Raw genomic sequence first — 25,102 nt, 5'->3', positions numbered from 1 at the left:
ACAGCAGCGACAGCTTTATGAGGAGCATCAGCACTGCTCTGCCTGAGCAGAACCATCACCGCCATAGGTTGTCAAATAACCCGGGTTTAACCCACACAGGTAAGTCCAATGGGGTGCAGGCATGTCCTCTATGCTTACAGCTTCCCGTGGGTGTTGGTTTGATACCGTTTGGGGACAGCCAAGGAGGCATCTGCAGGCAACAAAGGTAGGTGTGTGCTTGTGTGTGTGTTTCCTATGCAGATCCTAAGCCCAGTGTCACATGCAAGTAGGAGGAGTAAGAAGGGTTCCTGGCAAATCCGGGTTATGGATTGCATTTAAAAAGGCCCCGTGGGAGTGCAATGGGCCCCTGTCTTGCTGCTTAGCAATAATGGTATGGGTTTAGGTTCTGCTGTGTGTACTGGTGGTTGACTGCCCCCCAGCCCAGAGTGTGCATGGAAAATTGTCTGGCAGCCTCCCTGACAGCAAGCAGTGATAGTGCCCATGAAGGGCACCTTGTTGGGCCCGCCCCTTTCACGGTTATCGCTTCTCGGCCTTTTGGCTAAGATCAAGTGTAGTATCTGTTCTTATCAGTTTAATATCTGATACGTCCCCTATCTGGGGACCATATATTAAATGGATTTTTGAGAACGGGGGCCGATTTCGAAGCTTGCTTCCGTCGCCCTATGCATTGACCCGATATGGCAGTATCTTCGGGTACAGTGCACCACCCCCTTACAGGGTTAAAAAGAAAGATTCCTACTTTCATTGCTACCTGCTTGCTGGCTAGCCAGCTAGCCAGCCCTGTGGGCCTTGCTGCTGCTGCAGCCAAAAAACAAAAGGTGGTGCTGCTGCTGCTTCTGCTGCTTCTGCTTCTGCTTGTGTCTGGCCGCTGTTGGAGCGTCCAGGCACAGGACTTCTGCTGCTGCTGACTAAATGGCCTCCTTAATTGGATCATTTGAGTAGCCAGCACACCTGTGCAGATAGGGCATGACATGATAGGCAGCTGCCTTGATAGCGGGTGGGTGCTGAATGTTCCTAATTGACAAAATAAGATTAATGCTTATGAAGAAATATAAAATCTCATCCCTTCCCCAATATCGCGCCACACCCCTACCCCTTAATTCCCTGGTTGAACTTGATGGACATATGTCTTTTTTCGACCGTACTAACTATGTAACTATGTAACATAACATGGGGGGGGGGGGGGTCTCCTGGCTGTTCACACAGGTGTGTCATTGCTGTACATTGACCATGCATTGCTTCTGTGGTATTGCAAAGGCAAAGACAAATGCTTCCAGCCATCCATTGCACTAATGGATTGGTCATCAGCTGGCTGTCTATGTCCCGCATCAATATAGACCAAAGTACAGAGGGTTAGGCTATGCTATTGTGCACCTACCTGATGCATCAGAAGGTGCGAGGCCCTTGCTAAATTCTGTGCACAGACTTTGAGATCTATACTTTAGACTGTATCTAAACCTGCTCCAACATGGACTGACATTCTGGCCTACTTTCAGCCGATGCGACTTGTCTGTCGCTGAACAGTCGCTTTTTATGTATTCAGCACCTATGTATAATGTTGTAAAAATGCTCTAGAAGCTAAAGTCGCAGAAATGTCACACATATTTGGCCTGCAACTTTCTGTGCGACAAATTCAGACAGGAAAAATCAGTATAAATCCTTAGAAAATTATCCCCCAGTGTCTCCATCTGCTGGCGGTATTGAATAAGCATTGCTGCACTGATGGGGTATGCATTAGACGAAAAAAAAGAAGAAAAAGAAGAATAATACGCCCAGAAAAGAGGCGAAAAGGAGAAAAACGTAAAAAAACGTGAAAAAAAAGTAAGAGGAAGAGAAGGGAAAAAAAGGTGGAAATGGGTTTAAAAGTGATTTCGGCGGAGAATATATATATATATATATATATATATATATATATATATATATATATACGCGCACACACACACATATATATAAACGTATTCTCCGTTGAGATATTGCAGCCGCTGCTGTGTCCAGGCCCAGGAGCCTTAGCACTGTGCTGTGATGTCACTCAATACCACTGACATCACTAGGTGTAAACAACATCTCTCCTTTGCTGTGTATGTGACTATGGAGCTGTTTGGTGATGTCGTCTATTATGGCCTTCATAGAAGCAACAGGAGATTGTTGCATCCATCTAGAACCCTCAGAACTACAGTGCTATGATGTCACTCACTTCCACAGGCCTTGCAGAGTGTAAACAACAACAACCCAGCTTTGTTGTGTATGTAACCATAGGGATTTGTGATGTCACCTAGAACCTTCACAGCAGCGACAGCTTTATGAGGAGCATCAGCACTGCTCTGCCTGAGCAGAACCATCACCGCCATAGGTTGTCAAATAACCCGGGTTTAACCCACACAGGTAAGTCCAATGGGGTGCAGGCATGTCCTCTATGCTTACAGCTTCCCGTGGGTGTTGGTTTGATACCGTTTGGGGACAGCCAAGGAGGCATCTGCAGGCAACAAAGGTAGGTGTGTGCTTGTGTGTGTGTTTCCTATGCAGATCCTAAGCCCAGTGTCACATGCAAGTAGGAGGAGTAAGAAGGGTTCCTGGCAAATCCGGGTTATGGATTGCATTTAAAAAGGCCCCGTGGGAGTGCAATGGGCCCCTGTCTTGCTGCTTAGCAATAATGGTATGGGTTTAGGTTCTGCTGTGTGTACTGGTGGTTGACTGCCCCCCAGCCCAGAGTGTGCATGGAAAATTGTCTGGCAGCCTCCCTGACAGCAAGCAGTGATAGTGCCCATGAAGGGCACCTTGTTGGGCCCGCCCCTTTCACGGTTATCGCTTCTCGGCCTTTTGGCTAAGATCAAGTGTAGTATCTGTTCTTATCAGTTTAATATCTGATACGTCCCCTATCTGGGGACCATATATTAAATGGATTTTTGAGAACGGGGGCCGATTTCGAAGCTTGCTTCCGTCGCCCTATGCATTGACCCGATATGGCAGTATCTTCGGGTACAGTGCACCACCCCCTTACAGGGTTAAAAAGAAAGATTCCTACTTTCATTGCTACCTGCTTGCTGGCTAGCCAGCTAGCCAGCCCTGTGGGCCTTGCTGCTGCTGCAGCCAAAAAACAAAAGGTGGTGCTGCTGCTGCTTCTGCTGCTTCTGCTTCTGCTTGTGTCTGGCCGCTGTTGGAGCGTCCAGGCACAGGACTTCTGCTGCTGCTGACTAAATGGCCTCCTTAATTGGATCATTTGAGTAGCCAGCACACCTGTGCAGATAGGGCATGACATGATAGGCAGCTGCCTTGATAGCGGGTGGGTGCTGAATGTTCCTAATTGACAAAATAAGATTAATGCTTATGAAGAAATATAAAATCTCATCCCTTCCCCAATATCGCGCCACACCCCTACCCCTTAATTCCCTGGTTGAACTTGATGGACATATGTCTTTTTTCGACCGTACTAACTATGTAACTATGTAACATAACATGGGGGGGGGGGGGGTCTCCTGGCTGTTCACACAGGTGTGTCATTGCTGTACATTGACCATGCATTGCTTCTGTGGTATTGCAAAGGCAAAGACAAATGCTTCCAGCCATCCATTGCACTAATGGATTGGTCATCAGCTGGCTGTCTATGTCCCGCATCAATATAGACCAAAGTACAGAGGGTTAGGCTATGCTATTGTGCACCTACCTGATGCATCAGAAGGTGCGAGGCCCTTGCTAAATTCTGTGCACAGACTTTGAGATCTATACTTTAGACTGTATCTAAACCTGCTCCAACATGGACTGACATTCTGGCCTACTTTCAGCCGATGCGACTTGTCTGTCGCTGAACAGTCGCTTTTTATGTATTCAGCACCTATGTATAATGTTGTAAAAATGCTCTAGAAGCTAAAGTCGCAGAAATGTCACACATATTTGGCCTGCAACTTTCTGTGCGACAAATTCAGACAGGAAAAATCAGTATAAATCCTTAGAAAATTATCCCCCAGTGTCTCCATCTGCTGGCGGTATTGAATAAGCATTGCTGCACTGATGGGGTATGCATTAGACGAAAAAAAAGAAGAAAAAGAAGAATAATACGCCCAGAAAAGAGGCGAAAAGGAGAAAAACGTAAAAAAACGTGAAAAAAAAGTAAGAGGAAGAGAAGGGAAAAAAAGGTGGAAATGGGTTTAAAAGTGATTTCGGCGGAGAATATATATATATATATATATATATATATATATATATATATATATATATATATATACGTGCACACACACACATATATATAAACGTATTCTCCGTTGAGATATTGCAGCCGCTGCTGTGTCCAGGCCCAGGAGCCTTAGCACTGTGCTGTGATGTCACTCAATACCACTGACATCACTAGGTGTAAACAACATCTCTCCTTTGCTGTGTATGTGACTATGGAGCTGTTTGGTGATGTCGTCTATTATGGCCTTCATAGAAGCAACAGGAGATTGTTGCATCCATCTAGAACCCTCAGAACTACAGTGCTATGATGTCACTCACTTCCACAGGCCTTGCAGAGTGTAAACAACAACAACCCAGCTTTGTTGTGTATGTAACCATAGGGATTTGTGATGTCACCTAGAACCTTCACAGCAGCGACAGCTTTATGAGGAGCATCAGCACTGCTCTGCCTGAGCAGAACCATCACCGCCATAGGTTGTCAAATAACCCGGGTTTAACCCACACAGGTAAGTCCAATGGGGTGCAGGCATGTCCTCTATGCTTACAGCTTTCCGTGGGTGTTGGTTTGATACCGTTTGGGGACAGCCAAGGAGGCATCTGCAGGCAACAAAGGTAGGTGTGTGCTTGTGTGTGTGTTTCCTATGCAGATCCTAAGCCCAGTGTCACATGCAAGTAGGAGGAGTAAGAAGGGTTCCTGGCAAATCCGGGTTATGGATTGCATTTAAAAAGGCCCCGTGGGAGTGCAATGGGCCCCTGTCTTGCTGCTTAGCAATAATGGTATGGGTTTAGGTTCTGCTGTGTGTACTGGTGGTTGACTGCCCCCCAGCCCAGAGTGTGCATGGAAAATTGTCTGGCAGCCTCCCTGACAGCAAGCAGTGATAGTGCCCATGAAGGGCACCTTGTTGGGCCCGCCCCTTTCACGGTTATCGCTTCTCGGCCTTTTGGCTAAGATCAAGTGTAGTATCTGTTCTTATCAGTTTAATATCTGATACGTCCCCTATCTGGGGACCATATATTAAATGGATTTTTGAGAACGGGGGCCGATTTCGAAGCTTGCTTCCGTCGCCCTATGCATTGACCCGATATGGCAGTATCTTCGGGTACAGTGCACCACCCCCTTACAGGGTTAAAAAGAAAGATTCCTACTTTCATTGCTACCTGCTTGCTGGCTAGCCAGCTAGCCAGCCCTGTGGGCCTTGCTGCTGCTGCAGCCAAAAAACAAAAGGTGGTGCTGCTGCTGCTTCTGCTGCTTCTGCTTCTGCTTGTGTCTGGCCGCTGTTGGAGCGTCCAGGCACAGGACTTCTGCTGCTGCTGACTAAATGGCCTCCTTAATTGGATCATTTGAGTAGCCAGCACACCTGTGCAGGTAGGGCATGACATGATAGGCAGCTGCCTTGATAGCGGGTGGGTGCTGAATGTTCCTAATTGACAAAATAAGATTAATGCTTATGAAGAAATATAAAATCTCATCCCTTCCCCAATATCGCGCCACACCCCTACCCCTTAATTCCCTGGTTGAACTTGATGGACATATGTCTTTTTTCGACCGTACTAACTATGTAACTATGTAACATAACATGGGGGGGGGGGGGGGTCTCCTGGCTGTTCACACAGGTGTGTCATTGCTGTACATTGACCATGCATTGCTTCTGTGGTATTGCAAAGGCAAAGACAAATGCTTCCAGCCATCCATTGCACTAATGGATTGGTCATCAGCTGGCTGTCTATGTCCCGCATCAATATAGACCAAAGTACAGAGGGTTAGGCTATGCTATTGTGCACCTACCTGATGCATCAGAAGGTGCGAGGCCCTTGCTAAATTCTGTGCACAGACTTTGAGATCTATACTTTAGACTGTATCTAAACCTGCTCCAACATGGACTGACATTCTGGCCTACTTTCAGCCGATGCGACTTGTCTGTCGCTGAACAGTCGCTTTTTATGTATTCAGCACCTATGTATAATGTTGTAAAAATGCTCTAGAAGCTAAAGTCGCAGAAATGTCACACATATTTGGCCTGCAACTTTCTGTGCGACAAATTCAGACAGGAAAAATCAGTATAAATCCTTAGAAAATTATCCCCCAGTGTCTCCATCTGCTGGCGGTATTGAATAAGCATTGCTGCACTGATGGGGTATGCATTAGACGAAAAAAAAGAAGAAAAAGAAGAATAATACGCCCAGAAAAGAGGCGAAAAGGAGAAAAACGTAAAAAAACGTGAAAAAAAAGTAAGAGGAAGAGAAGGGAAAAAAAGGTGGAAATGGGTTTAAAAGTGATTTCGGCGGAGAAATATATATATATATATATATATATATATATATATATATATATATACGCGCACACACACACATATATATAAACGTATTCTCCGTTGAGATATTGCAGCCGCTGCTGTGTCCAGGCCCAGGAGCCTTAGCACTGTGCTGTGATGTCACTCAATACCACTGACATCACTAGGTGTAAACAACATCTCTCCTTTGCTGTGTATGTGACTATGGAGCTGTTTGGTGATGTCGTCTATTATGGCCTTCATAGAAGCAACAGGAGATTGTTGCATCCATCTAGAACCCTCAGAACTACAGTGCTATGATGTCACTCACTTCCACAGGCCTTGCAGAGTGTAAACAACAACAACCCAGCTTTGTTGTGTATGTAACCATAGGGATTTGTGATGTCACCTAGAACCTTCACAGCAGCGACAGCTTTATGAGGAGCATCAGCACTGCTCTGCCTGAGCAGAACCATCACCGCCATAGGTTGTCAAATAACCCGGGTTTAACCCACACAGGTAAGTCCAATGGGGTGCAGGCATGTCCTCTATGCTTACAGCTTTCCGTGGGTGTTGGTTTGATACCGTTTGGGGACAGCCAAGGAGGCATCTGCAGGCAACAAAGGTAGGTGTGTGCTTGTGTGTGTGTTTCCTATGCAGATCCTAAGCCCAGTGTCACATGCAAGTAGGAGGAGTAAGAAGGGTTCCTGGCAAATCCGGGTTATGGATTGCATTTAAAAAGGCCCCGTGGGAGTGCAATGGGCCCCTGTCTTGCTGCTTAGCAATAATGGTATGGGTTTAGGTTCTGCTGTGTGTACTGGTGGTTGACTGCCCCCCAGCCCAGAGTGTGCATGGAAAATTGTCTGGCAGCCTCCCTGACAGCAAGCAGTGATAGTGCCCATGAAGGGCACCTTGTTGGGCCCGCCCCTTTCACGGTTATCGCTTCTCGGCCTTTTGGCTAAGATCAAGTGTAGTATCTGTTCTTATCAGTTTAATATCTGATACGTCCCCTATCTGGGGACCATATATTAAATGGATTTTTGAGAACGGGGGCCGATTTCGAAGCTTGCTTCCGTCGCCCTATGCATTGACCCGATATGGCAGTATCTTCGGGTACAGTGCACCACCCCCTTACAGGGTTAAAAAGAAAGATTCCTACTTTCATTGCTACCTGCTTGCTGGCTAGCCAGCTAGCCAGCCCTGTGGGCCTTGCTGCTGCTGCAGCCAAAAAACAAAAGGTGGTGCTGCTGCTGCTTCTGCTGCTTCTGCTTCTGCTTGTGTCTGGCCGCTGTTGGAGCGTCCAGGCACAGGACTTCTGCTGCTGCTGACTAAATGGCCTCCTTAATTGGATCATTTGAGTAGCCAGCACACCTGTGCAGGTAGGGCATGACATGATAGGCAGCTGCCTTGATAGCGGGTGGGTGCTGAATGTTCCTAATTGACAAAATAAGATTAATGCTTATGAAGAAATATAAAATCTCATCCCTTCCCCAATATCGCGCCACACCCCTACCCCTTAATTCCCTGGTTGAACTTGATGGACATATGTCTTTTTTCGACCGTACTAACTATGTAACTATGTAACATAACATGGGGGGGGGGGGGTCTCCTGGCTGTTCACACAGGTGTGTCATTGCTGTACATTGACCATGCATTGCTTCTGTGGTATTGCAAAGGCAAAGACAAATGCTTCCAGCCATCCATTGCACTAATGGATTGGTCATCAGCTGGCTGTCTATGTCCCGCATCAATATAGACCAAAGTACAGAGGGTTAGGCTATGCTATTGTGCACCTACCTGATGCATCAGAAGGTGCGAGGCCCTTGCTAAATTCTGTGCACAGACTTTGAGATCTATACTTTAGAGACTGTATCTAAACCTGCTCCAACATGGACTGACATTCTGGCCTACTTTCAGCCGATGCGACTTGTCTGTCGCTGAACAGTCGCTTTTTATGTATTCAGCACCTATGTATAATGTTGTAAAAATGCTCTAGAAGCTAAAGTCGCAGAAATGTCACACATATTTGGCCTGCAACTTTCTGTGCGACAAATTCAGACAGGAAAAATCAGTATAAATCCTTAGAAAATTATCCCCCAGTGTCTCCATCTGCTGGCGGTATTGAATAAGCATTGCTGCACTGATGGGGTATGCATTAGACGAAAAAAAAGAAGAAAAAGAAGAATAATACGCCCAGAAAAGAGGCGAAAAGGAGAAAAACGTAAAAAAAACGTGAAAAAAAAGTAAGAGGAAGAGAAGGGAAAAAAAGGTGGAAATGGGTTTAAAAGTGATTTCGGCGGAGAAATATATATATATATATATATATATATATATATATATATATACGCGCACACACACACATATATATAAACGTATTCTCCGTTGAGATATTGCAGCCGCTGCTGTGTCCAGGCCCAGGAGCCTTAGCACTGTGCTGTGATGTCACTCAATACCACTGACATCACTAGGTGTAAACAACATCTCTCCTTTGCTGTGTATGTGACTATGGAGCTGTTTGGTGATGTCGTCTATTATGGCCTTCATAGAAGCAACAGGAGATTGTTGCATCCATCTAGAACCCTCAGAACTACAGTGCTATGATGTCACTCACTTCCACAGGCCTTGCAGAGTGTAAACAACAACAACCCAGCTTTGTTGTGTATGTAACCATAGGGATTTGTGATGTCACCTAGAACCTTCACAGCAGCGACAGCTTTATGAGGAGCATCAGCACTGCTCTGCCTGAGCAGAACCATCACCGCCATAGGTTGTCAAATAACCCGGGTTTAACCCACACAGGTAAGTCCAATGGGGTGCAGGCATGTCCTCTATGCTTACAGCTTCCCGTGGGTGTTGGTTTGATACCGTTTGGGGACAGCCAAGGAGGCATCTGCAGGCAACAAAGGTAGGTGTGTGCTTGTGTGTGTGTTTCCTATGCAGATCCTAAGCCCAGTGTCACATGCAAGTAGGAGGAGTAAGAAGGGTTCCTGGCAAATCCGGGTTATGGATTGCATTTAAAAAGGCCCCGTGGGAGTGCAATGGGCCCCTGTCTTGCTGCTTAGCAATAATGGTATGGGTTTAGGTTCTGCTGTGTGTACTGGTGGTTGACTGCCCCCCAGCCCAGAGTGTGCATGGAAAATTGTCTGGCAGCCTCCCTGACAGCAAGCAGTGATAGTGCCCATGAAGGGCACCTTGTTGGTTCCGCCCCTTTCACGGTTATCGCTTCTCGGCCTTTTGGCTAAGATCAAGTGTAGTATCTGTTCTTATCAGTTTAATATCTGATACGTCCCCTATCTGGGGACCATATATTAAATGGATTTTTGAGAACGGGGGCCGATTTCGAAGCTTGCTTCCGTCGCCCTATGCATTGACCCGATATGGCAGTATCTTCGGGTACAGTGCACCACCCCCTTACAGGGTTAAAAAGAAAGATTCCTACTTTCATTGCTACCTGCTTGCTGGTTAGCCAGCTAGCCAGCCCTGTGGGCCTTGCTGCTGCTGCTGCAGCCAAAAAACAAAAGGTGGTGCTGCTGCTGCTTCTGCTGCTTCTGCTTGTGTCTGGCCGCTGTTGGAGCGTCCAGGCACAGGACTTCTGCTGCTGCTGACTAAATGGCCTCCTCAATTGGATCATTTGAGTAGCCAGCACACCTGTGCAGGTAGGGCATGACATGATAGGCAGCTGCCTTGATAGCGGGTGGGTGCTGAATGTTCCTAATTGACAAAATAAGATTAATGCTTATGAAGAAATATAAAATCTCATCCCTTCCCCAATATCGCGCCACACCCCTACCCCTTAATTCCCTGGTTGAACTTGATGGACATATGTCTTTTTTCGACCGTACTAACTATGTAACTATGTAACATAACATGGGGGGGGTCTCCTGGCTGTTCACACAGGTGTGTCATTGCTGTACATTGACCATGCATTGCTTCTGTGGTATTGCAAAGGCAAAGACAAATGCTTCCAGCCATCCATTGCACTAATGGATTGGTCATCAGCTGGCTGTCTATGTCCCGCATCAATATAGACCAAAGTACAGAGGGTTAGGCTATGCTATTGTGCACCTACCTGATGCATCAGAAGGTGCGAGGCCCTTGCTAAATTCTGTGCACAGACTTTGAGATCTATACTTTAGACTGTATCTAAACCTGCTCCAACATGGACTGACATTCTGGCCTACTTTCAGCCGATGCGACTTGTCTGTCGCTGAACAGTCGCTTTTTATGTATTCAGCACCTATGTATAATGTTGTAAAAATGCTCTAGAAGCTAAAGTCGCAGAAATGTCACACATATTTGGCCTGCAACTTTCTGTGCGACAAATTCAGACAGGAAAAATCAGTATAAATCCTTAGAAAATTATCCCCCAGTGTCTCCATCTGCTGGCGGTATTGAATAAGCATTGCTGCACTGATGGGGTATGCATTAGACGAAAAAAAAGAAGAAAAAGAAGAATAATACGCCCAGAAAAGAGGCGAAAAGGAGAAAAACGTAAAAAAACGTGAAAAAAAAGTAAGAGGAAGAGAAGGGAAAAAAAGGTGGAAATGGGTTTAAAAGTGATTTAGGCGGAGAAATATATATATATATATATATATATATATATATATATATATACGCGCACACACACACATATATATAAACGTATTCTCCGTTGAGATATTGCAGCCGCTGCTGTGTCCAGGCCCAGGAGCCTTAGCACTGTGCTGTGATGTCACTCAATACCACTGACATCACTAGGTGTAAACAACATCTCTCCTTTGCTGTGTATGTGACTATGGAGCTGTTTGGTGATGTCGTCTATTATGGCCTTCATAGAAGCAACAGGAGATTGTTGCATCCATCTAGAACCCTCAGAACTACAGTGCTATGATGTCACTCACTTCCACAGGCCTTGCAGAGTGTAAACAACAACAACCCAGCTTTGTTGTGTATGTAACCATAGGGATTTGTGATGTCACCTAGAACCTTCACAGCAGCGACAGCTTTATGAGGAGCATCAGCACTGCTCTGCCTGAGCAGAACCATCACCGCCATAGGTTGTCAAATAACCCGGGTTTAACCCACACAGGTAAGTCCAATGGGGTGCAGGCATGTCCTCTATGCTTACAGCTTTCCGTGGGTGTTGGTTTGATACCGTTTGGGGACAGCCAAGGAGGCATCTGCAGGCAACAAAGGTAGGTGTGTGCTTGTGTGTGTGTTTCCTATGCAGATCCTAAGCCCAGTGTCACATGCAAGTAGGAGGAGTAAGAAGGGTTCCTGGCAAATCCGGGTTATGGATTGCATTTAAAAAGGCCCCGTGGGAGTGCAATGGGCCCCTGTCTTGCTGCTTAGCAATAATGGTATGGGTTTAGGTTCTGCTGTGTGTACTGGTGGTTGACTGCCCCCCAGCCCAGAGTGTGCATGGAAAATTGTCTGGCAGCCTCCCTGACAGCAAGCAGTGATAGTGCCCATGAAGGGCACCTTGTTTGGCCCGCCCCTTTCACGGTTATCGCTTCTCGGCCTTTTGGCTAAGATCAAGTGTAGTATCTGTTCTTATGAGTTTAATATCTGATACGTCCCCTATCTGGGGACCATATATTAAATGGATTTTTGAGAACGGGGGCCGATTTTGAAGCTTGCTTCCGTCGCCCTATGCATTGACCCGATATGGCAGTATCTTCGGGTACAGTGCACCACCCCCTTACAGGGTTAAAAAGAAAGATTCCTACTTTCATTGCTACCTGCTTGCTGGCTAGCCAGCTAGCCAGCCCTGTGGGCCTTGCTGCTGCTGCAGCCAAAAAACAAAAGGTGTTGCTGCTGCTGCTTCTGCTGCTTCTGCTTCTGCTTGTGTCTGGCCGCTGTTGGAGCGTCCAGGCACAGGACTTCTGCTGCTGCTGACTAAATGGCCTCCTTAATTGGATCATTTGAGTAGCCAGCACACCTGTGCAGGTAGGGCATGACATGATAGGCAGCTGCCTTGATAGCGGGTGGGTGCTGAATGTTCCTAATTGACAAAATAAGATTAATGCTTATGAAGAAATATAAAATCTCATCCCTTCCCCAATATCGCGCCACACCCCTACCCCTTAATTCCCTGGTTGAACTTGATGGACATATGTCTTTTTTCGACCGTACTAACTATGTAACTATGTAACATAACATGGGGGGGGGGGGGGGGGTCTCCTGGCTGTTCACACAGGTGTGTCATTGCTGTACATTGACCATGCATTGCTTCTGTGGTATTGCAAAGGCAAAGACAAATGCTTCCAGCCATCCATTGCACTAATGGATTGGTCATCAGCTGGCTGTCTATGTCCCGCATCAATATAGACCAAAGTACAGAGGGTTAGGCTATGCTATTGTGCACCTACCTGATGCATCAGAAGGTGCGAGGCCCTTGCTAAATTCTGTGCACAGACTTTGAGATCTATACTTTAGACTGTATCTAAACCTGCTCCAACATGGACTGACATTCTGGCCTACTTTCAGCCGATGCGACTTGTCTGTCGCTGAACAGTCGCTTTTTATGTATTCAGCACCTATGTATAATGTTGTAAAAATGCTCTAGAAGCTAAAGTCGCAGAAATGTCACACATATTTGGCCTGCAACTTTCTGTGCGACAAATTCAGACAGGAAAAATCAGTATAAATCCTTAGAAAATTATCCCCCAGTGTCTCCATCTGCTGGCGGTATTGAATAAGCATTGCTGCACTGATGGGGTATGCATTAGACGAACAAAAAGAAGAAAAAGAAGAATAATACGCCCAGAAAAGAGGCGAAAAGGAGAAAAACGTAAAAAAACGTGAAAAAAAAGTAAGAGGAAGAGAAGGGAAAAAAAGGTGGAAATGGGTTTAAAAGTGATTTCGGCGGAGAAATATATATATATATATATATATATATATATATATATATACGCGCACACACACATATATATATAAACGTATTCTCCGTTGAGATATTGCAGCCGCTGCTGTGTCCAGGCCCAGGAGCCTTAGCACTGTGCTGTGATGTCACTCAATACCACTGACATCACTAGGTGTAAACAACATCTCTCCTTTGCTGTGTATGTGACTATGGAGCTGTTTGGTGATGTCGTCTATTATGGCCTTCATAGAAGCAACAGGAGATTGTTGCATCCATCTAGAACCCTCAGAACTACAGTGCTATGATGTCACTCACTTCCACAGGCCTTGCAGAGTGTAAACAACAACAACCCAGCTTTGTTGTGTATGTAACCATAGGGATTTGTGATGTCACCTAGAACCTTCACAGCAGCGACAGCTTTATGAGGAGCATCAGCACTGCTCTGCCTGAGCAGAACCATCACCGCCATAGGTTGTCAAATAACCCGGGTTTAACCCACACAGGTAAGTCCAATGGGGTGCAGGCATGTCCTCTATGCTTACAGCTTCCCGTGGGTGTTGGTTTGATACCGTTTGGGGACAGCCAAGGAGGCATCTGCAGGCAACAAAGGTAGGTGTGTGCTTGTGTGTGTGTTTCCTATGCAGATCCTAAGCCCAGTGTCACATGCAAGTAGGAGGAGTAAGAAGGGTTCCTGGCAAATCCGGGTTATGGATTGCATTTAAAAAGGCCCCGTGGGAGTGCAATGGGCCCCTGTCTTGCTGCTTAGCAATAATGGTATGGGTTTAGGTTCTGCTGTGTGTACTGGTGGTTGACTGCCCCCCAGCCCAGAGTGTGCATGGAAAATTGTCTGGCAGCCTCCCTGACAGCAAGCAGTGATAGTGCCCATGAAGGGCACCTTGTTGGTTCCGCCCCTTTCACGGTTATCGCTTCTCGGCCTTTTGGCTAAGATCAAGTGTAGTATCTGTTCTTATCAGTTTAATATCTGATACGTCCCCTATCTGGGGACCATATATTAAATGGATTTTTGAGAACGGGGGCCGATTTCGAAGCTTGCTTCCGTCGCCCTATGCATTGACCCGATATGGCAGTATCTTCGGGTACAGTGCACCACCCCCTTACAGGGTTAAAAAGAAAGATTCCTACTTTCATTGCTACCTGCTTGCTGGCTAGCCAGCTAGCCAGCCCTGTGGGCCTTGCTGCTGCTGCAGCCAAAAAACAAAAGGTGGTGCTGCTGCTGCTTCTGCTGCTTCTGCTTCTGCTTGTGTCTGGCCGCTGTTGGAGCGTCCAGGCACAGGACTTCTGCTGCTGCTGACTAAATGGCCTCCTTAATTGGATCATTTGAGTAGCCAGCACACCTGTGCAGGTAGGGCATGACATGATAGGCAGCTGCCTTGATAGTGGGTGGGTGCTGAATGTTCCTAATTGACAAAATAAGATTAATGCTTATGAAGAAATATAAAATCTCATCCCTTCCCCAATATCGCGCCACACCCCTACCCCTTAATTCCCTGGTTGAACTTGATGGACATATGTCTTTTTTCGACCGTACTAACTATGTAACTATGTAACATAACATGGGGGGGGGGGGGGGGTCTCCTGGCTGTTCACACAGGTGTGTCATTGCTGTACATTGACCATGCATTGCTTCTGTGGTATTGCAAAGGCAAAGACAAATGCTTCCAGCCATCCATTGCACTAATGGATTGGTCATCAGCTGGCTGTCTATGTCCCGCATCAATATACACCAAAGTACAGAGGGTTAGGCTATGCTATTGTGCACCTACCTGATGCATCAGAAGGTGCGAGGCCCTTGCTAAATTCTGTGCACAGACTTTGAGATCTATACTTTAGACTGTATCTAAACCTGCTCCAACATGGACTGACATTCTGGCCTACTTTCAGCCGATGCGACTTGTCTGTCGCTGAACAGTCGCTTTTTATGTATTCAGCACCTATGTATAATGTTGTAAAAATGCTCTAGAAGCTAAAGTCGCAGAAATGTCACACATATTTGGCCTGCAACTTTCTGTGCGACAAATTCAGACAGGAAAAATCAGTATAAATCCTTAGAAAATTATCCCCCAGTGTCTCCATCTGCTGGCGGTATTGAATAAGCATTGCTGCACTGATGGGGTATGCATTAGACGAAAAAAAAGAAGAAAAAGAAGAATAATACGCCCAGAAAAGAGGCGAAAAGGAGAAAAACGTAAAAAAACGTGAAAAAAAAGTAAGAGGAAGAGAAGGGAAAAAAAGGTGGAAATGGGTTTAAAAGTGATTTCGGCGGAGAAATATATATATATATATATATATATATATATATATATATATATACGCGCACACACACACATATATATAAACGTATTCTCCGTTGAGATATTGCAGCCGCTGCTGTGTCCAGGCCCAGGAGCCTTAGCACTGTGCTGTGATGTCACTCAATACCACTGACATCACTAGGTGTAAACAACATCTCTCCTTTGCTGTGTATGTGACTATGGAGCTGTTTGGTGATGTCGTCTATTATGGCCTTCATAGAAGCAACAGGAGATTGTTGCATCCATCTAGAACCCTCAGAACTACAGTGCTATGATGTCACTCACTTCCACAGGCCTTGCAGAGTGTAAACAACAACAACCCAGCTTTGTTGTGTATTGTAACCATAGGGATTTGTGATGTCACCGTAGAACCTTCACAGCAGCGACAGCTTTATGAGGAGCATCAGCACTGCTCTGCCTGAGCAAGACCATCACCGCCATAGGTTGTCAAATAACCCGGGTTTTAACCCACACAGGTAAGTCCAATGGGGTGCAGGCATGTCCTCTATGCTTACAGCTTCCCGTGGGTGTTGGTTGATACCGTTTGGGGACAGCCAAGGAGGCATCTGCAGGCAACAAAGGTAGGTGTGTGCTTGTGTGTGTGTTTCCTATGCAGATCCTAAGCCCAGTGTCACATGCAAGTAGGAGGAGTAAGAAGGGTTCCTGGCAAATCCGGGTTATGGATTGCATTTAAAAAGGCCCCGTGGGAGTGCAATGGGCCCCTGTCTTGCTGCTTAGCAATAATGGTATGGGTTTAGGTTCTGCTGTGTGTACTGGTGGTTGACTGCCCCCCAGCCCAGAGTGTGCATGGAAAATTGTCTGGCAGCCTCCCTGACAGCAAGCAGTGATAGTGCCCATGAAGGGCACCTTGTTGGGCCCGCCCCTTTCACGGTTATCGCTTCTCGGCCTTTTGGCTAAGATCAAGTGTAGTATCTGTTCTTATCAGTTTAATATCTGATACGTCCCCTATCTGGGGACCATATATTAAATGGATTTTTTGAGAACGGGGGCCGATTTCGAAGCTTGCTTCCGTCGCCCTATGCATTGACCCGATATGGCAGTATCTTCGGGTACAGTGCACCACCCCCTTACAGGGTTAAAAAGAAAGATTCCTACTTTCATTGCTACCTGCTTGCTGGCTAGCCAGCTAGCCAGCCCTGTGGGCCTTGCTGCTGCTGCAGCCAAAAAACAAAAGGTGCTGCTTCTGCTGCTTCTGCTTCTGCTTGTGTCTGGCCGCTGTTGGAGCGTCCAGGGCACAGGACTTCTGCTGCTGCTGACTAAATGGCCTCCTTAATTGGATCATTTGAGTAGCCAGCACACCTGTGCAGGTAGGGCATGACATGATAGGCAGCTGCCTTGATAGCGGGTGGGTGCTGAATGTTCCTAATTGACAAAATAAGATTAATGCTTATGAAGAATATAAAAATCTCATCCCTTCCCCAATATCGCGCCACACCCCTACCCCTTAATTCCCTGGTTGAACTTGATGGACATATGTCTTTTTTCGACCGTACTAACTATGTAACTATGTAACATAACATGGGGGGGGGGGGGGGTCTCCTGGCTGTTCACACAGGTGTGTCATTGCTGTACATTGACCATGCATTGCTTCTGTGGTATTGCAAAGGCAAAGACAAATGCTTCCAGCCATCCATTGCACTAATGGATTGGTCATCAGCTGGCTGTCTATGTCCCGCATCAATATACACCAAAGTACAGAGGGTTAGGCTATGCTATTGTGCACCTACCTGATGCATCAGAAGGTGCGAGGCCCTTGCTAAATTCTGTGCACAGACTTTGAGATCTATACTTTAGACTGTATCTAAACCTGCTCCAACATGGACTGACATTCTGGCCTACTTTCAGCCGATGCGACTTGTCTGTCGCTGAACAGTCGCTTTTTATGTATTCAGCACCTATGTATAATGTTGTAAAAATGCTCTAGAAGCTAAAGTCGCAGAAATGTCACACATATTTGGCCTGCAACTTTCTGTGCGACAAATTCAGACAGGAAAAATCAGTATAAATCCTTAGAAAATTATCCCCCAGTGTCTCCATCTGCTGGCGGTATTGAATAAGCATTGCTGCACTGATGGGGTATGCATTAGACGAAAAAAAAGAAGAAAAAGAAGAATAATACGCCCAGAAAAGAGGCGAAAAGGAGAAAAACGTAAAAAAACGTGAAAAAAAAGTAAGAGGAAGAGAAGGGAAAAAAAGGTGGAAATGGGTTTAAAAGTGATTTCGGCGGAGAAATATATATATATATATATATATATATATATATATATATATATACGCGCACACACACACATATATATAAACGTATTCTCCGTTGAGATATTGCAGCCGCTGCTGTGTCCAGGCCCAGGAGCCTTAGCACTGTGCTGTGATGTCACTCAATACCACTGACATCACTAGGTGTAAACAACATCTCTCCTTTGCTGTGTATGTGACTATGGAGCTGTTTGGTGATGTCGTCTATTATGGCCTTCATAGAAGCAACAGGAGATTGTTGCATCCATCTAGAACCCTCAGAACTACAGTGCTATGATGTCACTCACTTCCACAGGCCTTGCAGAGTGTAAACAACAACAACCCAGCTTTGTTGTGTATGTAACCATAGGGATTTGTGATGTCACCTAGAACCTTCACAGCAGCGACAGCTTTATGAGGAGCATCAGCACTGCTCTGCCTGAGCAGAACCATCACCGCCATAGGTTGTCAAATAACCCGGGTTTAACCCACACAGGTAAGTCCAATGGGGTGCAGGCATGTCCTCTATGCTTACAGCTTCCCGTGGGTGTTGGTTTGATACCGTTTGGGGACAGCCAAGGAGGCATCTGCAGGCAACAAAGGTAGGTGTGTGCTTGTGTGTGTGTTTCCTATGCAGATCCTAAGCCCAGTGTCACATGCAAGTAGGAGGAGTAAGAAGGGTTCCTGGCAAATCCGGGTTATGGATTGCATTTAAAAAGGCCCCGTGGGAGTGCAATGGGCCCCTGTCTTGCTGCTTAGCAATAATGGTATGGGTTTAGGTTCTGCTGTGTGTACTGGTGGTTGACTGCCCCCCAGCCCAGAGTGTGCATGGAAAATTGTCTGGCAGCCTCCCTGACAGCAAGCAGTGATAGTGCCCATGAAGGGCACCTTGTTGGGCCCGCCCCTTTCACGGTTATCGCTTCTCGGCCTTTTGGCTAAGATCAAGTGTAGTATCTGTTCTTATCAGTTTAATATCTGATACGTCCCCTATCTGGGGACCATATATTAAATGGATTTTTGAGAACGGGGGCCGATTTCGAAGCTTGCTTCCGTCGCCCTATGCATTGACCCGATATGGCAGTATCTTCGGGTACAGTGCACCACCCCCTTACAGGGTTAAAAAGAAAGATTCCTACTTTCATTGCTACCTGCTTGCTGGCTAGCCAGCTAGCCAGCCCTGTGGGCCTTGCTGCTGCTGCAGCCAAAAAACAAAAGGTGGTGCTGCTGCTGCTTCTGCTGCTTCTGCTTCTGCTTGTGTCTGGCCGCTGTTGGAGCGTCCAGGCACAGGACTTCTGCTGCTGCTGACTAAATGGCCTCCTTAATTGGATCATTTGAGTAGCCAGCACACCTGTGCAGGTAGGGCATGACATGATAGGCAGCTGCCTTGATAGCGGGTGGGTGCTGAATGTTCCTAATTGACAAAATAAGATTAATGCTTATGAAGAAATATAAAATCTCATCCCTTCCCCAATATCGCGCCACACCCCTACCCCTTAATTCCCTGGTTGAACTTGATGGACATATGTCTTTTTTCGACCGTACTAACTATGTAACTATGTAACATAACATGGGGGGGGGGGGGTCTCCTGGCTGTTCACACAGGTGTGTCATTGCTGTACATTGACCATGCATTGCTTCTGTGGTATTGCAAAGGCAAAGACAAATGCTTCCAGCCATCCATTGCACTAATGGATTGGTCATCAGCTGGCTGTCTATGTCCCGCATCAATATAGACCAAAGTACAGAGGGTTAGGCTATGCTATTGTGCACCTACCTGATGCATCAGAAGGTGCGAGGCCCTTGCTAAATTCTGTGCACAGACTTTGAGATCTATACTTTAGACTGTATCTAAACCTGCTCCAACATGGACTGACATTCTGGCCTACTTTCAGCCGATGCGACTTGTCTGTCGCTGAACAGTCGCTTTTTATGTATTCAGCACCTATGTATAATGTTGTAAAAATGCTCTAGAAGCTAAAGTCGCAGAAATGTCACACATATTTGGCCTGCAACTTTCTGTGCGACAAATTCAGACAGGAAAAATCAGTATAAATCCTTAGAAAATTATCCCCCAGTGTCTCCATCTGCTGGCGGTATTGAATAAGCATTGCTGCACTGATGGGGTATGCATTAGACGAAAAAAAAGAAGAAAAAGAAGAATAATACGCCCAGAAAAGAGGCGAAAAGGAGAAAAACGTAAAAAAACGTGAAAAAAAAGTAAGAGGAAGAGAAGGGAAAAAAAGGTGGAAATGGGTTTAAAAGTGATTTCGGCGGAGAAATATATATATATATATATATATATATATATATATATATATACGCGCACACACACACATATATATAAACGTATTCTCCGTTGAGATATTGCAGCCGCTGCTGTGTCCAGGCCCAGGAGCCTTAGCACTGTGCTGTGATGTCACTCAATACCACTGACATCACTAGGTGTAAACAACATCTCTCCTTTGCTGTGTATGTGACTATGGAGCTGTTTGGTGATGTCGTCTATTATGGCCTTCATAGAAGCAACAGGAGATTGTTGCATCCATCTAGAACCCTCAGAACTACAGTGCTATGATGTCACTCACTTCCACAGGCCTTGCAGAGTGTAAACAACAACAACCCAGCTTTGTTGTGTATGTAACCATAGGGATTTGTGATGTCACCTAGAACCTTCACAGCAGCGACAGCTTTATGAGGAGCATCAGCACTGCTCTGCCTGAGCAGAACCATCACCGCCATAGGTTGTCAAATAACCCGGGTTTAACCCACACAGGTAAGTCCAATGGGGTGCAGGCATGTCCTCTATGCTTACAGCTTTCCGTGGGTGTTGGTTTGATACCGTTTGGGGACAGCCAAGGAGGCATCTGCAGGCAACAAAGGTAGGTGTGTGCTTGTGTGTGTGTTTCCTATGCAGATCCTAAGCCCAGTGTCACATGCAAGTAGGAGGAGTAAGAAGGGTTCCTGGCAAATCCGGGTTATGGATTGCATTTAAAAAGGCCCCGTGGGAGTGCAATGGGCCCCTGTCTTGCTGCTTAGCAATAATGGTATGGGTTTAGGTTCTGCTGTGTGTACTGGTGGTTGACTGCCCCCCAGCCCAGAGTGTGCATGGAAAATTGTCTGGCAGCCTCCCTGACAGCAAGCAGTGATAGTGCCCATGAAGGGCACCTTGTTGGGCCCGCCCCTTTCACGGTTATCGCTTCTCGGCCTTTTGGCTAAGATCAAGTGTAGTATCTGTTCTTATCAGTTTAATATCTGATACGTCCCCTATCTGGGGACCATATATTAAATGGATTTTTGAGAACGGGGGCCGATTTCGAAGCTTGCTTCCATCGCCCTATGCATTGACCCGATATGGCAGTATCTTCGGGTACAGTGCACCACCCCCTTACAGGGTTAAAAAGAAAGATTCCTACTTTCATTGCTACCTGCTTGCTGGCTAGCCAGCTAGCCAGCCCTGTGGGCCTTGCTGCTGCTGCAGCCAAAAAACAAAAGGTGGTGCTGCTGCTGCTTCTGCTGCTTCTGCTTCTGCTTGTGTATGGCCGCTGTTGGAGCGTCCAGGCACAGGACTTCTGCTGCTGCTGACTAAATGGCCTCCTTAATTGGATCATTTGAGTAGCCAGCACACCTGTGCAGGTAGGGCATGACATGATAGGCAGCTGCCTTGATAGCGGGTGGGTGCTGAATGTTCCTAATTGACAAAATAAGATTAATGCTTATGAAGAAATATAAAATCTCATCCCTTCCCCAATATCGCGCCACACCCCTACCCCTTAATTCCCTGGTTGAACTTGATGGACATATGTCTTTTTTCGACCGTACTAACTATGTAACTATGTAACATAACATGGGGGGGGGGGGGTCTCCTGGCTGTTCACACAGGTGTGTCATTGCTGTACATTGACCATGCATTGCTTCTGTGGTATTGCAAAGGCAAAGACAAATGCTTCCAGCCATCCATTGCACTAATGGATTGGTCATCAGCTGGCTGTCTATGTCCCGCATCAATATAGACCAAAGTACAGAGGGTTAGGCTATGCTATTGTGCACCTACCTGATGCATCAGAAGGTGCGAGGCCCTTGCTAAATTCTGTGCACAGACTTTGAGATCTATACTTTAGACTGTATCTAAACCTGCTCCAACATGGACTGACATTCTGGCCTACTTTCAGCCGATGCGACTTGTCTGTCGCTGAACAGTCGCTTTTTATGTATTCAGCACCTATGTATAATGTTGTAAAAATGCTCTAGAAGCTAAAGTCGCAGAAATGTCACACATATTTGGCCTGCAACTTTCTGTGCGACAAATTCAGACAGGAAAAATCAGTATAAATCCTTAGAAAATTATCCCCCAGTGTCTCCATCTGCTGGCGGTATTGAATAAGCATTGCTGCACTGATGGGGTATGCATTAGACGAAAAAAAAGAAGAAAAAGAAGAATAATACGCCCAGAAAAGAGGCGAAAAGGAGAAAAACGTAAAAAAACGTGAAAAAAAAGTAAGAGGAAGAGAAGGGAAAAAAAGGTGGAAATGGGTTTAAAAGTGATTTCGGCGGAGAAATATATATATATATATATATATATATATATATATATATATATATATACGCGCACACACACACATATATATAAACGTATTCTCCGTTGAGATATTGCAGCCGCTGCTGTGTCCAGGCCCAGGAGCCTTAGCACTGTGCTGTGATGTCACTCAATACCACTGACATCACTAGGTGTAAACAACATCTCTCCTTTGCTGTGTATGTGACTATGGAGCTGTTTGGTGATGTCGTCTATTATGGCCTTCATAGAAGCAACAGGAGATTGTTGCATCCATCTAGAACCCTCAGAACTACAGTGCTATGATGTCACTCACTTCCACAGGCCTTGCAGAGTGTAAACAACAACAACCCAGCTTTGTTGTGTATGTAACCATAGGGATTTGTGATGTCACCTAGAACCTTCACAGCAGCGACAGCTTTATGAGGAGCATCAGCACTGCTCTGCCTGAGCAGAACCATCACCGCCATAGGTTGTCAAATAACCCGGGTTTAACCCACACAGGTAAGTCCAATGGGGTGCAGGCATGTCCTCTATGCTTACAGCTTCCCGTGGGTGTTGGTTTGATACCGTTTGGGGACAGCCAAGGAGGCATCTGCAGGCAACAAAGGTAGGTGTGTGCTTGTGTGTGTGTTTCCTATGCAGATCCTAAGCCCAGTGTCACATGCAAGTAGGAGGAGTAAGAAGGGTTCCTGGCAAATCCGGGTTATGGATTGCATTTAAAAAGGCCCCGTGGGAGTGCAATGGGCCCCTGTCTTGCTGCTTAGCAATAATGGTATGGGTTTAGGTTCTGCTGTGTGTACTGGTGGTTGACTGCCCCCCAGCCCAGAGTGTGCATGGAAAATTGTCTGGCAGCCTCCCTGACAGCAAGCAGTGATAGTGCCCATGAAGGGCACCTTGTTGGGCCCGCCCCTTTCACAGTTATCGCTTCTCGGCCTTTTGGCTAAGATCAAGTGTAGTATCTGTTCTTATCAGTTTAATATCTGATACGTCCCCTATCTGGGGACCATATATTAAATGGATTTTTGAGAACGGGGGCCGATTTCGAAGCTTGCTTCCGTCGCCCTATGCATTGACCCGATATGGCAGTATCTTCGGGTACAGTGCACCACCCCCTTACAGGGTTAAAAAGAAAGATTCCTACTTTCATTGCTACCTGCTTGCTGGCTAGCCAGCTAGCCAGCCCGGTGGGCCTTGCTGCTGCTGCAGCCAAAAAACAAAAGGTGGTGCTGCTGCTGCTTCTGCTGCTTCTGCTTCTGCTTGTGTCTGGCCGCTGTTGGAGCGTCCAGGCACAGGACTTCTGCTGCTGCTGACTAAATGGCCTCCTTAATTGGATCATTTGAGTAGCCAGCACACCTGTGCAGGTAGGGCATGACATGATAGGCAGCTGCCTTGATAGCGGGTGGGTGCTGAATGTTCCTAATTGACAAAATAAGATTAATGCCTATGAAGAAATATAAAATCTCATCCCTTCACCAATATCGCGCCACACCCCTACCCCTTAATTCCCTGGTTGAACTTGATGGACATATGTCTTTTTTCGACCGTACTAACTATGTAACTATGTAACATAACATGGGGGGGGGGGGTCTCCTGGCTGTTCACACAGGTGTGTCATTGCTGTACATTGACCATGCATTGCTTCTGTGGTATTGCAAAGGCAAAGACAAATGCTTCCAGCCATCCATTGCACTAATGGATTGGTCATCAGCTGGCTGTCTATGTCCCGCATCAATATAGACCAAAGTACAGAGGGTTAGGCTATGCTATTGTGCACCTACCTGATGCATCAGAAGGTGCGAGGCCCTTGCTAAATTCTGTGCACAGACTTTGAGATCTATACTTTAGACTGTATCTAAACCTGCTCCAACATGGACTGACATTCTGGCCTACTTTCAGCCGATGCGACTTGTCTGTCGCTGAACAGTCGCTTTTTATGTATTCAGCACCTATGTATAATGTTGTAAAAATGCTCTAGAAGCTAAAGTCGCAGAAATGTCACACATATTTGGCCTGCAACTTTCTGTGCGACAAATTCAGACAGGAAAAATCAGTATAAATCCTTAGAAAATTATCCCCCAGTGTCTCCATCTGCTGGCGGTATTGAATAAGCATTGCTGCACTGATGGGGTATGCATTAGACGAAAAAAAAGAAGAAAAAGAAGAATAATACGCCCAGAAAAGAGGCGAAAAGGAGAAAAACGTAAAAAAACGTGAAAAAAAAGTAAGAGGAAGAGAAGGGAAAAAAAGGTGGAAATGGGTTTAAAAGTGATTTCGGCGGAGAAATATATATATATATATATATATATATATATATATATATATATATACGCGCACACACACACATATATATAAACGTATTCTCCGTTGAGATATTGCAGCCGCTGCTGTGTCCAGGCCCAGGAGCCTTAGCACTGTGCTGTGATGTCACTCAATACCACTGACATCACTAGGTGTAAACAACATCTCTCCTTTGCTGTGTATGTGACTATGGAGCTGTTTGGTGATGTCGTCTATTATGGCCTTCATAGAAGCAACAGGAGATTGTTGCATCCATCTAGAACCCTCAGAACTACAGTGCTATGATGTCACTCACTTCCACAGGCCTTGCAGAGTGTAAACAACAACAACCCAGCTTTGTTGTGTATGTAACCATAGGGATTTGTGATGTCACCTAGAACCTTCACAGCAGCGACAGCTTTAT

General features: G+C 46.0%; 11 non-coding genes across 11 annotated transcripts; all 11 read left to right on the top strand.

Moving 5' to 3' along the window:
- The first annotated feature begins 518 nt into the window (after window positions 1-518).
- Window positions 519-709, top strand: LOC130328876 (U2 spliceosomal RNA). The gene has a single exon (XR_008872726.1). It is a non-coding gene; the product is annotated as a U2 spliceosomal RNA (small nuclear RNA).
- A 2,092-nt stretch (window positions 710-2,801) lies between these two features.
- LOC130328875 (U2 spliceosomal RNA) lies at window positions 2,802-2,992 on the top strand. Its single transcript, XR_008872725.1, has one exon. It is a non-coding gene; the product is annotated as a U2 spliceosomal RNA (small nuclear RNA).
- Window positions 2,993-5,092: 2,100 nt separating this feature from the next.
- LOC130328874 (U2 spliceosomal RNA) lies at window positions 5,093-5,283 on the top strand. The gene has a single exon (XR_008872724.1). It is a non-coding gene; the product is annotated as a U2 spliceosomal RNA (small nuclear RNA).
- Window positions 5,284-7,375: 2,092 nt separating this feature from the next.
- LOC130328873 (U2 spliceosomal RNA) lies at window positions 7,376-7,566 on the top strand. The gene has a single exon (XR_008872723.1). It is a non-coding gene; the product is annotated as a U2 spliceosomal RNA (small nuclear RNA).
- A 2,089-nt stretch (window positions 7,567-9,655) lies between these two features.
- On the top strand, window positions 9,656-9,846 carry LOC130328872 (U2 spliceosomal RNA). Its single transcript, XR_008872722.1, has one exon. It is a non-coding gene; the product is annotated as a U2 spliceosomal RNA (small nuclear RNA).
- Window positions 9,847-11,924: 2,078 nt separating this feature from the next.
- On the top strand, window positions 11,925-12,115 carry LOC130328817 (U2 spliceosomal RNA). Its single transcript, XR_008872681.1, has one exon. It is a non-coding gene; the product is annotated as a U2 spliceosomal RNA (small nuclear RNA).
- A 2,088-nt stretch (window positions 12,116-14,203) lies between these two features.
- Window positions 14,204-14,394, top strand: LOC130328871 (U2 spliceosomal RNA). The gene has a single exon (XR_008872721.1). It is a non-coding gene; the product is annotated as a U2 spliceosomal RNA (small nuclear RNA).
- Window positions 14,395-16,487: 2,093 nt separating this feature from the next.
- Window positions 16,488-16,679, top strand: LOC130328802 (U2 spliceosomal RNA). Its single transcript, XR_008872667.1, has one exon. It is a non-coding gene; the product is annotated as a U2 spliceosomal RNA (small nuclear RNA).
- Window positions 16,680-18,761: 2,082 nt separating this feature from the next.
- LOC130328869 (U2 spliceosomal RNA) lies at window positions 18,762-18,952 on the top strand. The gene has a single exon (XR_008872719.1). It is a non-coding gene; the product is annotated as a U2 spliceosomal RNA (small nuclear RNA).
- Window positions 18,953-21,038: 2,086 nt separating this feature from the next.
- On the top strand, window positions 21,039-21,229 carry LOC130328761 (U2 spliceosomal RNA). The gene has a single exon (XR_008872630.1). It is a non-coding gene; the product is annotated as a U2 spliceosomal RNA (small nuclear RNA).
- Window positions 21,230-23,321: 2,092 nt separating this feature from the next.
- LOC130328868 (U2 spliceosomal RNA) lies at window positions 23,322-23,512 on the top strand. Its single transcript, XR_008872718.1, has one exon. It is a non-coding gene; the product is annotated as a U2 spliceosomal RNA (small nuclear RNA).
- Window positions 23,513-25,102: the final 1,590 nt, after the last annotated feature.

The sequence above is a fragment of the Hyla sarda genome, unplaced genomic scaffold (genome assembly GCF_029499605.1).
Source record: "Hyla sarda isolate aHylSar1 unplaced genomic scaffold, aHylSar1.hap1 scaffold_314, whole genome shotgun sequence".
Lineage (NCBI taxonomy): Eukaryota > Metazoa > Chordata > Amphibia > Anura > Hylidae > Hyla > Hyla sarda.
Note: the sequence above shows the minus strand (reverse complement) of the source record. Positions and strands in the feature narration are given on the sequence as shown.